Here is a 12818-nt window from a genome sequence, read left to right on the forward strand (position 1 = left end):
ATGGGGTGCCATCTTAGCGGTTACCCCAATCTCTGGTGTCTTTTCTTGCATCTTTGTCATATTTCCTGTGGTCTCACACCACTCTAACACTTTACTTAATTACTCTAGATTTTATTGATCAGCATGTATGTACCAGCACTGCATGTTCCGCCCGGTTCTTATACACTGGTCAACAACCAGTCTTCTGGCTGGAGCCAAATTCGTCCCTGTCTGGCAAGTTCTGCCACCTGCTTCCAAATAGGGACCCCTGGTAGTAGGGCCCATTCATGGAAGTGCTGTACCTTCCCAGAAGGAGTGAGACCTGACCTAGCCAGAAAAACATTTTGACTAGGTCATATTTCTCAGCATCAGCAGAGGACAAATCAGCATAGGCTTTCTGAGCCTCACCAGTGACATAAGTCTATCAGTCCAAGTATCTGCTGGACACTTTAAACACTGTGCAACCCTCTCAAATATTAGTAAATACGCCTCTGGGTCATCTGAGGCAGACATTTTCTTCAGATGCCCTGCAGTATTTGCTGTGTCCACTGATTGGGTCACTAATTGTAACATTTGCTCCTCTGTCTTTTGGAGAGAGGCCAACAAATTTATATAGTGCGAAAAATGTCCTCCATTTTTATAGTGGGAGGTGTATATACAAGTGTAGGTGCTTTTAGATAACATGCCAGTTTTCACAAATAAATATATCGCTTTCTTTCAGCAAAGCAATTGTTATTCAAGTCTAACACAGAAAAAGAAAACGCTGATTTTTTTTGTTCAGCAATGCAGGGGTTAAACAGAACACAGTAATTTTGTTTTCTCTTTCAGCACTGCAGTATGTGTGCTTTGCTCTGCTCAGTCAACAGGTGAAGGTACGCAGCTTGAACACTAGTTGGTGAACACACTAATCAACATTTTGATAGGTCTTAGTAAAAAAAAAGGAAAGTAACTTTTTTTTCCAGTACACACACAAACAACTTTTCTTACAGTGCACATCAAGTCACACAATGGGCCATATTCAATTTGGAGCGAAAAGCAGTTCTCAGCGAAACTTTTTCACCGATGACGTAATTTTTGCCGATTTGACTTATCCCCGTATTCTATTTTCCAGACTTTTCACTGCAGCGAAAAGTCAATGCAACAGACCCTGTGAAAAATGAATATGGTGGCGAAAAAAAGTGCAGAATTGGGGCTTTGTGGTACAAACTTTAAAAATCACCTACACCCCTTGGACAGTCCCCAAAAGGTCTTCTGTGTCACATTTTTTTTTAAAAAAGTACCACAGGACGCCCCAAAGAAGGAACTATCATTTTAGGGGCGAAAAATAATAAGAAGGAGGATAAACTTCTAAACTAGCGAATTAGACTATGGGGGGGGGGTCCCCAAGTATGCCCCAGGTATTTTTTGGATTGCAGGTGGTTGTGGAAGGTGGAATTTTCACGATTTTTAAAATTTCACTTTAGCTGCTTAAAAATATGCTTGCACCCATTTTCAAGTACCCCAAATTTGATGGAACTACTTATTTTCCCCCAAAAAGTGACTAAATGCTATTTTTCACCACTGTCTTTAAAAAGCAAAACAGCAGCTATTGAGACCGTTTAAAGACCTCACATACCTTTAGCAGGGCTATTCGGGGCTAGCCATAATGAACCCCCATGTCAGAGCATCTTTAGGGGGGTGTCAGGTTGGTTTCCCCAGAAATTACAGGACTTTTCACTGGGTCCCATTTTCGCTGACTTGAAATTGAATATGGGGAATCACGGGACAAGCGCGATAAGTATTCGACCTGAAAACCTCCAATGACAGCGAAAAACCCAGCAACTGACTTTTCGCTTCAAATTGAATATGGCCCAATGTCCTTAATATAACTGCAGTTTTCTGGTTAGCCAACCTTACTCACATATACCAAACGATTTGCCTGGTCAGATCCTTCACTACGCAATAGGCATCTAATGATTGCACTGCAACACAGCAGTGCAAATCCCCGTAAATGTCACCACATGTAACATGGGGTATAGAAATGAGGACTCCAGACACAGAGGTACTTGGTAAAGTAGTGGTTTTTAATGGCAGCAAACACTGCACCCCAGCATATGTGAGCATATGCCTGGATACACACAGGCACATAACAGAAGTAAAAAAAAATAAATAAATGTCCCAGCACTCTTTGTGTGTAACAGTCAACAGGTACAATATCTGTGGATCTTCCAGGTCCTGGCTACCTAATGCTAACCACCACCCCATGCCTATCGCCTGGCCAGCTTGTCCAGCATCAGGAGCAATGAGCAACAGGTGTATGAGAGCTTTAAACCTTCCTGTGCTGCTGGCTCTGGGTGAGCAGGAAAACCAAGAATTCTATATTTCCAGTTTGAGCTGAGCAGCCCAGAAAACTTCTGTTGTACTGTAGGTGCAGAATGTGCCAATCTTGCTTTCCTATCCCTTGGAGGAGCTTATCCCACCAGAATGGGGGCAAATTATGTGAGCAACCAGTATATAACAGATGAGCAGTTTGGATCCCTTGGAATCTAAACCCATCCGAACATTGGAAATCTGAGTAAATCCGAGTGGTGGCTCGGGTCTTGCCATCTGACTTGGATTCTACTTCAAGGCAAAATGTCATCCTTCTGGTGTTGGATTCTCGCAGGTTTTGGATTCTGTACAAGGCGCTGCAGACTGGACTCAGTGCAATTTCCTTGTCAGTCATGCTGATGTATACTGTGCTTAACTCTGCTGTAAAGGCTGTGCTGTGTCCACACATTTACAAATGGCTGTGTATAAGGGGTGCACGCTGCTGTGCTGTACTCTACTGTATAGGTTGTGTCCAGTCTCAAAAGTCACAAGTGGCTGTGCTGCTTAGTCAATGTGAAATAGGGTGTGCATGCTGCTATATTGGCTGTGCTGTGTCCATCAGAAGGATACTGGATTTCAACCTCTATACACACCTACCTATACCATCTAAACCCTGCCTATAAACCTCTAAAATTGACGCTATTTGCGTATGCATTCATACAGTAAAATAAAGACTTTAGACCTTGAACATGTGTTCCAAAGCACAAAGTATTATTCAAGTAATGTACAGTCAGTTACACATTGTGATCTAAGTACAATTTAGCGCATAGAATTATACATACCCAAGATACAGTCATACATACGCACTCGCTCTGGACCAGATACCGGCATCAGCAAGAAACCCCCGTCAATCAGCAATCAGCAAGAAGACTTGAAACCCAGGGTCAGAGCACGCATATGTATACCCCCCCAGAAATAGCCAACACAATAGAGGAGTTTGTTGCTGATCCCATTGGTTCCCAGTGCGGGTGCATTTGTTACAGGGCATTTAACAGGTTGGTTCAAATGGACACAGAACAGCCTCTAACAGCTTGTTGCCTCCTCTATTTCCCCTGCTTGCAAATCTAGGCTGTTGGTTTCACAAAATACATTTTGGTGCTTTATATCTCTACGGTCCATAAGTTGAGAATGCATGTTGCGATCTTCCCATCGATGATACTGGGAAGCTGTTGAGAAAGTGCAGATCAGTATAATATCAAACACGGCTTACTCATTATGTATTAAACCTTAGATACCAAAATAGTCTTTATTTCACAGCATTTGTAATAAATGAATCTATTACTTTATAGCTATGGAACCTTTAGTGTAAGTGTGCATTATGTAAGTATTAGGGATATGGGAAAAGATGCTAGTTAGGTTTATCTGATTTGGGGAAGATGTGCACGCATGCAGCTAATAAACAGTGTTCGCATGCAGGATATTGTGCATTCGCCACTGTGCGTCATGTTAGCAGCGCAACTGTGCGTAATGTGCAGTGTTTATGCATGATATTCTATTTATGATGGATTTAAAAAAAATAAAAATAAAAAATATATATATATATATATATATATATATACACACATATCTCATTCCTTACTAACAGTTTCAAACTGCAATGCAAATGTGTTATGGGCAGTGAGCTTCACTTCTCAAACAAGGTGGAGACCCCCAGCTGTGTTGGTGCCAGCCTGTCTGAAAAAGAACAGATTTCTTACCATTGTTCATTCAGTCAAATTCAAGTGTCTGGGCCATATTACAATTGCCACAGCTACACCTGTCCACGTGTGAGGTCTCTCCCTTTACATGCAGAAACACTCACAGTTCCTGGTGTATTGTCTATTCTATTTACTTTTCTCAGGAGGCTGTTTTTCTAGTTGTTTTGGTATTTCTCTATGCAAGGTTGTCCCCAGAATGGGCCTGTCATGGCTTCTAAAAAGATTATCAAAAACATTGCCATCTGTACTTAGCTCGTGAGTTGTAACTTAAAATGGCGCTGGCTGCAAAATGGCATCTTGCAGATTCTTATTTTTAAGATGCAGTCTGGTTGCCATTCGCAAGATGGCATCGCTCCAAGCTAATTTTACACTGATTCTGTCTCAGCCACTAAACCAGCTTCGACAGTTCACCCTTTGATAGCGAACAAGATGCTATCACACTCTGATTTAAAATGAATTTAGGCATACATTTATATATTACTTAATGTTATTAGGGGATGGCACAAGGTGATTCTTTATCCATCAATAATGTGACTCTAGGAGGGGACATAAAACTACCATTATACACACACCGCGGACCTTGGGAGATCATATGAAAGATGTGGAGATGCATCGGTCCTATTATAAAGAAAGTTTTGATGGGGAATTAGGGACTTACATTATTTGAGGTGTTTTTAAAATAACATTTTGATAATTATTTTTATGCACATCTAAATATAATACATTATATGATGGTATTTCTAGTTCAGGGTTGTAATGCAGTTCTACATTTACCTCAGTATTCATATGGGTACTACTAACCACCATCATAATTTTTCTCTTCCGATTTACCTTATTTTTACATTTTCCACACTTCAACACATTAGGAACACACTTGACACATATGCCAATTACTATGATGACAACCAATATAAGGATCAGGAGTTTACCTATGCTTGCAATCATTTCCTGGACCCACTCCCCTAGACCTGAGAACCACTTCCCGTGGTTCAACCATGACACCAATTCCTCTACCTTTTCCTCTACTTCAGCCACTGAAGCATTATGGTTCTTCCGAAATTCCCATTTTAGCTGCAGAATTTCATCCATCTTCCAGTCTATCACCTCCTTGGGGTCACTGGTGTTATTAGTAATATATGTGCAGCACTTTACTCCAAAGTGGGTGGCCAAAGTTACACAATACCCTCCAGTGGCAGCTGTTAAATAATTTAGCACTATTCTGTGTTGCACCAGTTCTTTCTTGTACGCTTGCAATTCCCTACCTGTATACTTGAAGGTGTCATCATACATCTCGGTGATATTATCTATCAATTTAGCAAGATCTTGGATATATCTAAAATTTAGCGTACCCCGAGCGATCCTGGTGGGATTCAATGTGATTAAAACTTGAAAGCCAGTTATCTCACTAATTAACTGAGTGGCTTTATGCACATCACCAGGTATCATATTTCTTTGGTCTCTGTGTTCATACTGTGTGTGAAGATATGGTGATGGTGCGTTTTTAAGAATACCAAGCATTTCACCATGTGTAAGGGTCATAATTTCTGGAAGCAGTCTTCCCAAATAACATAACAATTATGGTACTAAGATTGGTCAGACACTCCCCTGATTTGGCATAGCATTCCTCCTCCTGACTCTACTCCATCAGCACTGCCATCAGCTCTCATCTCCTCTATCGGTCCTCCATCACAGAAACTGGGTATCCCCAAACAGATCATCATGACAGAAACTCTGGAAGAAAGAACTAGGATGACCACAGCAGACCACTCCATTGGAAGCACTGACCTACACATTTCTTTAGCTCAGGTATCTCACAACACCTTTTAACTCTCCTGGAACAGGCTCGCAATCGACAGGTTCACGTTATCTGCCTCGACTCCGCCCTGTATCTCCACCGGTTGGTTGACCTTTCTATGGTGAGTGGAATGGACCCAGTTATCTCTCTCGGCCACCTTCAGCAACACCTGATTCGGACCTTCCCAACGATCAGTCAAACAACCTGAGCTAAAAAAACATTCAGATCATAACAAATTCCCCAGGTTTGACATCATGACAGTTTGCATCAGACATGTTGGAAAATAAAATTTTCAATTTCAGTTGTTCTTACTCATCTTCGTGAGACACTGCACAGTAACCTCATTATCATATTTTCACATGAGGCTGCCTGTTAAACAGTATCTCAAAGGGGGACAGGTAGACAGATGGTCTGGGATGATCTTGATGTTAATACCCATCACCTTACACAGGTTATAAAAGACATTACTTGTGAAATAAGTATCCCTCCTATATTCAGTTATTCTAGGGATACTGTATTTGTACACAAATTCCTGCAATTTCAATTCTGTTATCAATGTCTACTGCTCTAAATATTGCCTGGGCCCCTGGGTTGGACAGTATTCAGAGTATTTGACCTTAGCCTGGCATGGCTGCCATTTGTCCTTAGCGACCTTGTGTCCTGTGTGTGAGAGATAAAGCACAACAGTTTAATATCATTTAAACATTACCTAAATACTGACAGTCAGGGTGTTAGGGCACAGGGAAGAAAGCAGAACAGAGATTGGGTATCAGTTACATCAATTACCATTACCAGTTTTTTCCTAGTACTTCCCGTCAACCTGTCTATCTACAGACCACAAGTATGACCCGACTCCTAGCATTGGCTCCCACTCTCCAATAAAGCACTAACGGCCACAATTGGAGCTGGTGCTTGTTGGGCATTTGCTGGTCTCTGTGCATATCGCTTATGGGGATATCCAGGTACTGCTTGGTTTGGGGGTCCTACCCTCTTTGCTGTGCAGCTCTTACTTATGTGTCCTGGCTGTTTGCAATTAAAACACTTTCGTTGGAAGGATTGTTGTGTGGGTTGAGCAGGAGAGAAAGGTGGTGGGTATGGGTAAGGATATTGAGGAAAAGGATATTGTGGGAGGTATGGAGCTTGTGGGTAGTATGGGACTTGTGGTTGTGTAGGATAAGTGATATAAGGCTGTGTTTGCTGTGGTGTAGGATTAGTGAGGGCGTATAACTGTTCATGTGCAGGTGTGGGTACAGGTGTGTCTGCTGGCTGTGATGTTACCATCAATCCTTCCAGAGCTTGAATACTGACAGCCATTAGTTTCTCGCTCTGTGTCTCTCTCTTCTTTGAGATGTTTTTATCATGTTCTATGGCGGATTCTATGAAGGTATCTATTGTGACTCCCCTCCAGCCAGGCTGTGAGGTCTGAACCGGGGTTTTAGGTTCTCTTTAAGGCCATCCATGAGTATGGTGACAATCATTCCCCTGTGGTGAATGCTATCTTTAATATCCTCTAAGCAAGTGTACTGGGTGATAGTCTGCAGAGCCCGGTTGCAATAATCTTCTGCAGATTCACTCTCCTTTTGCTTTATGGTGAAAATTTTGTTCCAGTTAACTACTACTGGAAAATATACACCCAATTGAGTTATAATACGGGTAATGTTACCTTGGTTCACTTCATCTGTTAAAGGAACGTCACCATCCAATACACAATCCGTGATAAATTTTGTCTTGTCGATATTGCATGGTAGACAGGCCTTAACACCACTTGCCAATCTTTATTGGTGGGCTCATGCGAACTACCCAAATTTCTCAAAAATCTTTGACATTTGGCTAATTCCTTTTTGGGATCGGGGAAATCATTTATGATGGAATTTAGCTCTGCTCTTGTCCAAGAACAATGCATTACCACATCCCTTGTAGGTACAACTCCGTTCACGTCCGCATTCTCATTTGGAACAGTGATTGTCTGAATGGGATGCCGACCGGTCGCATTGCTACCTTTGACCTTATTACCTGGCCGGGGGTTTAGTCTATTGCTGCAATGTATAGTATTAACAACTTCCTCAACTGGCGCAGAGGAGTTTAACAGTTCCCGTGCTGTTACAGATGCCGATGGTGGCACCACTTGAGCTTGTCGTGGTGTTGCATCTAACATGTGCATAGCATGGGAAATGGCAGACATAACAATAGGCTCATCATCCACATCATAAACATTTTCTTTATGGTTACTTAAGAGAGGGTACAAGTTGCTTGTTACATTTTTATGAGTTTTTTTCATGATTGTATCTGCACCTCCATCCACATAAGGTGGCGGTGGTGCGCGTGAACTACTGACAATACCTTCCGCAATGCTACTTTGCCGCACGTGCACACCACTTGGCGGCTCGCACGCATTGCAATCCAGCGCCGCTGGTGTATTTGCTGGCAATGAGCTCGCAATGCTAGTTAGTGTTGCTTGCACATTTTTAAGCCACGCATCCCCTTCATGCTGCCACAATTTTAAACATTTATAATATTTTACTTTTTTCTCTCGAGAACGCATCAGACTGATGTGATCCCAGACATTATCCAATACATCTTTATCAAAACTACCAAAGCTGGAAAACGGTCTAACACTCTTCATCGTTATTTTAAACCATACGTCACAATACCTTATTGCATAAGTACTGTACTTAGTATGCATAATATGACGGGCAGATCCAAGCGGCGCTTCCATTAGCAGCACATCATTGTCTAACATTTCTATTGTTTGCGTGGCTCCCATCTTGGGACAACTCCTACATTTTTCAATAAAAATTTAAACTGGTGAAAGACAATTAAGATACTTTCACTTACCTGCGGACGCCTTTGAAAAAGGGTGTATCCGCAAACCCTATGGAGGACTTCTAGACGCTTCCACTCACCTACAGAAGTAAAGGCCGCTTCCGCTCAGCAATCCCTTTTTGACTACCTTTCAACTGCTAGGGGGCAGCAAAGTACCCTTTGTGTTCCAGTTGATTTCGTGCACCGTCCCACCAGCTCACAATCACAATTTAACCAAAATTATGCGGTTCAATTATAGTTTTCAAATAAGCCTAACAGATCACACACATTGATTACTGATCACTATAATCACGCTGGGGGCCGAACCCTAACAAAAATAACAACCCATACACCTGCTTTGTGTAAAGTAAACGGTAAGCTGCTACCGAGTCACTAGGCCAACTCCTGCGCCTAGCACATAAGGGTCCTACGATACCCTTAACATTTAGGTCCTGTGTTACACCCTAAACAAATACTCACTGATACACACTTTTTCCTGCGCAGAAAAATACACGTTAACCCAGATACTAGCAACAATTGATAATGTAACCTTATCGGCTTTGTTTAAACACGTGGCAGCACTACCGGAAATACGTATATGCTATTTGTGCGACTAGTCACATACACAATAATGCGACTAGTACACAACCGTATGACTTAATGTTAACTGCGTATGCAAAAGTGCGCTGCTATTACGCGCGCAAAAATGCGACTCAGCCACGTGCGCACTACGGTACCCTTTTTAGCGTAAAATACTATCAACAAAGGAAAACAAACTTTTTCCTTTCTTGTCCCTCGATTCTAGTCAGGTAACCTTGACTCACACGATAACGGATAGCGATCTCTCAGCATAGAGTGGTTGCAGGGAAAACTGCGTGTGGCCACTATCCACCCTTTGGTGAAATATAGATAACTGTATTTTATCGTGTGAATAGGTAAGTGACCTCTCACTATGAGCCCCCATCTAAGGATACTGGATTTCAACCTCTATACGCACCTACCTTTACCTTCTAAACCCTGCCTATAAACCTCTAAAATTGACGCTATTTGCGTACGCAGTCATACAGTAAAATAAAGACTTTAGACCTTGAACATGTGTTCCAAAGCACAAAGTATTATTCAAGTAAAGTACAGTCAGTTACACGCTGTGATCTAAGTACAATTTAGCGCAAGAATTATACAGACCCAAGATAAAGTCATACATACGCACGCGCTCTGGACCAGATACCGGCATCAGCAAGAAACCTCCGTCAATCAGCAATCAGCAAGAAGACTAGAAGCCCAGGGTCAGAGCACACATATTTATACCCCCCCAGAAATAGCCAACACAATAGAGGAGTTTGTTGCTGATCCCATTGGTTCCCAGTGCGGGTGCATTTGTTACAGGGCATTTAACAGGTTGGTTGAAATGGACACAGAACAGCCTCTAACAGCTTGTTGCCTCCTCTACTTCCCCTGCATGCAAATCTAGGCAGTTGGTTTCACAAAATACATTTTGGTGCTTTATATCTCTACGGTCCTAAGTTGAGAATGCGTGTTGTGATCTTCACACCGATGATACCGGGAAGCTGTTGAGAAAGTGCGGACCAGTATAATATCAAACACGGCTTACTTATCACGTATTAAACCTTAGATACCAAAATAGTCTTTATTTCACAGCATTTGTAATAAATGAATAAAACTTGGATCTTTTACTTTATAGCTATGGAACCTTTTGTGTAAGTGTGCATTATGTAAGTATTAGGGGTTTGGGAAAAGACGCTAGTTAGGTTTATCTGATTTGGGGCAGATGTGCACGCATGCAGCTAATAAACAGTGTTCGCATGCAGGATATTGTGCATTTGCTACTGTGCGTCATGTTAGCAGCGCAACTGTGCGTAATGTGCAGTGTTTATGCACGTGATTCTATATATGATGGATTTAAAAAATAATAATAATAATATATATATATATATATATACACACATATCTCATTCCTTACTAACAGTTTCAAACTGCAATGCAAATGTGTTATGGGCAGTGAGCTTCACTTCTCAAACAAGAAGGAGATCCCCAGCTGTGTTGGTGCCAGCCTGTCTGAAAAAGAGCAGATTTCTTACCATTGTTCAGTCAGACAAATTCAAGTGTCTGGGCCATATTACACTTGCCACAGCTACACCTGTCCACGTGTGAGGTCTCTCCCTTTACATGCAGAAACACTGACAATTCCTGGTGTATTGTCTATTCTATTTACTTTTCTCAGGAGGCTGTTTTTCTAGTTGTTTTGGTATTTCTCTATGCAAGGTTGTCCCCAGAATGGGCCTGTCATGGCTTCTAAAAAGATTATCAAAAACATTGCCATCTGTACTTAGCTCATGAGTTGTAACTTAAAATGGCGCTGGTCGCAAAATGGAGTCTTGCAGATTCTTATTTTTAAGATGGAGTCTGGTTGCCATTCGCAAGATGGTGTCACTCCAAGCTAATTTTACACTGATTCTGTCTCAGCCACTAAACCAGCTTTGGCAATCAGTAAGACATTCATTTCCGTATGTAAGCCCAGTGACTCCACTCCACACTGTTTGTATAGAGCTGCACCTGTGACATAAAAGAAATTAAATAAAAAATAATAATTGTATTGTTTGTACTGTTTGGTGCGGTTTACCCTAGTGCACTTTGTTTACATCCATATATAAGCACCATGGCTCCACACAGTTTGAATACAGCAGCGACATCAAAAAATCTTAATAAAAAAAGGATAAATTATATTCTATTGTTTATACTGTTTGGTGTGTTTTATACTAGTGCATTGTTTTAACATGCATATATAAGCCACACAGTGATCTGCGAATTTGAAAATGGATAACGTTCACTTTAGAGAAGAGCAGCTGAAGTTGCTGCCAGAAGTCATGATGATGATGCTAGTCCTTCAACATCACCTACTAAGACAATGCTCAAGGGCATAGTGGCTCTAAGTCAGGGTATCTAAAATTAAAAAAATTATACAGTGCCAAAGAAAAAAGTACATCTAATAAAGGGAAAGTGGGGTGCAGAAAAACATAAAATTGCCAACATGCCATTCACCATACGCAGTGGCAAAGAAAGACTGAAAGACTACTGGAAATAAAAAAATATAAGCTGCCCACCGTCCAGTGTGAACTCAGAAATAGGAAGACCTTTACCACCAATTACATAAAAAAAAATTCAGAGGCACCTGTAATGGTGAATTTAGCGGGGAGGAATTAATAATGTGAGAATGTTGTATACCAGGCACATGCAGTTAGGTGAATGGATGGGAAAGCATTGGCTAGTATCGGAGCCAGATTTACACACATACATATGAACCTGCCCCACTTGCACAGATCTCTTCCCTCACACAAGTGCAACCCCCACCGACACACAGATTCCCGTAGCATATCTCCCACTACCACAGGATATCCCCTCTAGTCAAAAGATTTCCCACACACACAGACAGACAGACACACAGATCTTCCCATATCAGCAGACCCTTCTCCTTTTTCTCCTGTATTTCCTCTGTCTATAGCTGAACTCCAATGTCACAGTACTAAGTGACTACATAAGCCTTTAGTGGGCCTTGGCCTTCAACACATTGTGTGTAATTTTGAGTTGTCTGTGTTTGCTGAGAGAGGAGATATTGCAGAGAATATGTTTTAACTTTCCCCATAGGAAATAATGCATTTTTGGAAAAAAATAATAATTAACCAACCCTTCCTTCTTTTAGCTGTCTTCCACCACTACATATATACTCTTCCTCCCTTGGGCCTCTGATCAAGTTCTTGATTCATGAAAACTTTCTTGGTTTCTTTCAATGGGATTGTATAGTTTATTAAACTGCCATCCTATCTGCCACTGCAATGCCACTCTATTTTCTAGATGTGCCATGTTTAAAGTTAAAGTGCCATATGTTTGAGCCACCTACTGCTGTTGCTTAGCTTAATGAGCCAGCTAGATCGGTACAACCTTTTGGCCTTAACTGTATGATAACAATATTGTGTGCTGTGAGGTGGTCAAAATTGACTGGAAATGAGTTAAAATTAATTTTATTGAGGTTAATAATACTCTAGATTTTTTGAAAATTTTTGGAAAAAAATACGAAACAAAAACCAGTGACGGCAGTTTGGCAAAACCAAAACCGGCCAACGAATTACAACCAAAACCGGCAAAAATGGTCCAGCGCACATCTCTAGTTGACATGGTCA

The 12818-nt window shown here is 41.4% G+C and overlaps 1 protein-coding gene across 1 annotated transcript in view; it reads left to right on the forward strand.

Annotated features, from left to right (window-relative positions):
- LOC148509083 (B-cell receptor CD22-like) overlaps positions 1 to 12818 on the forward strand; it is a 63195-nt gene that overhangs the window by 6367 nt on the left and 44010 nt on the right. The window lies entirely within an intron of this gene.

The sequence above is a fragment of the Taudactylus pleione genome, unplaced genomic scaffold (genome assembly GCF_031769625.1).
Source record: "Taudactylus pleione unplaced genomic scaffold, aTauple2 ptg000332l, whole genome shotgun sequence".
NCBI classification, from domain to species: Eukaryota; Metazoa; Chordata; class Amphibia; order Anura; family Myobatrachidae; genus Taudactylus; species Taudactylus pleione.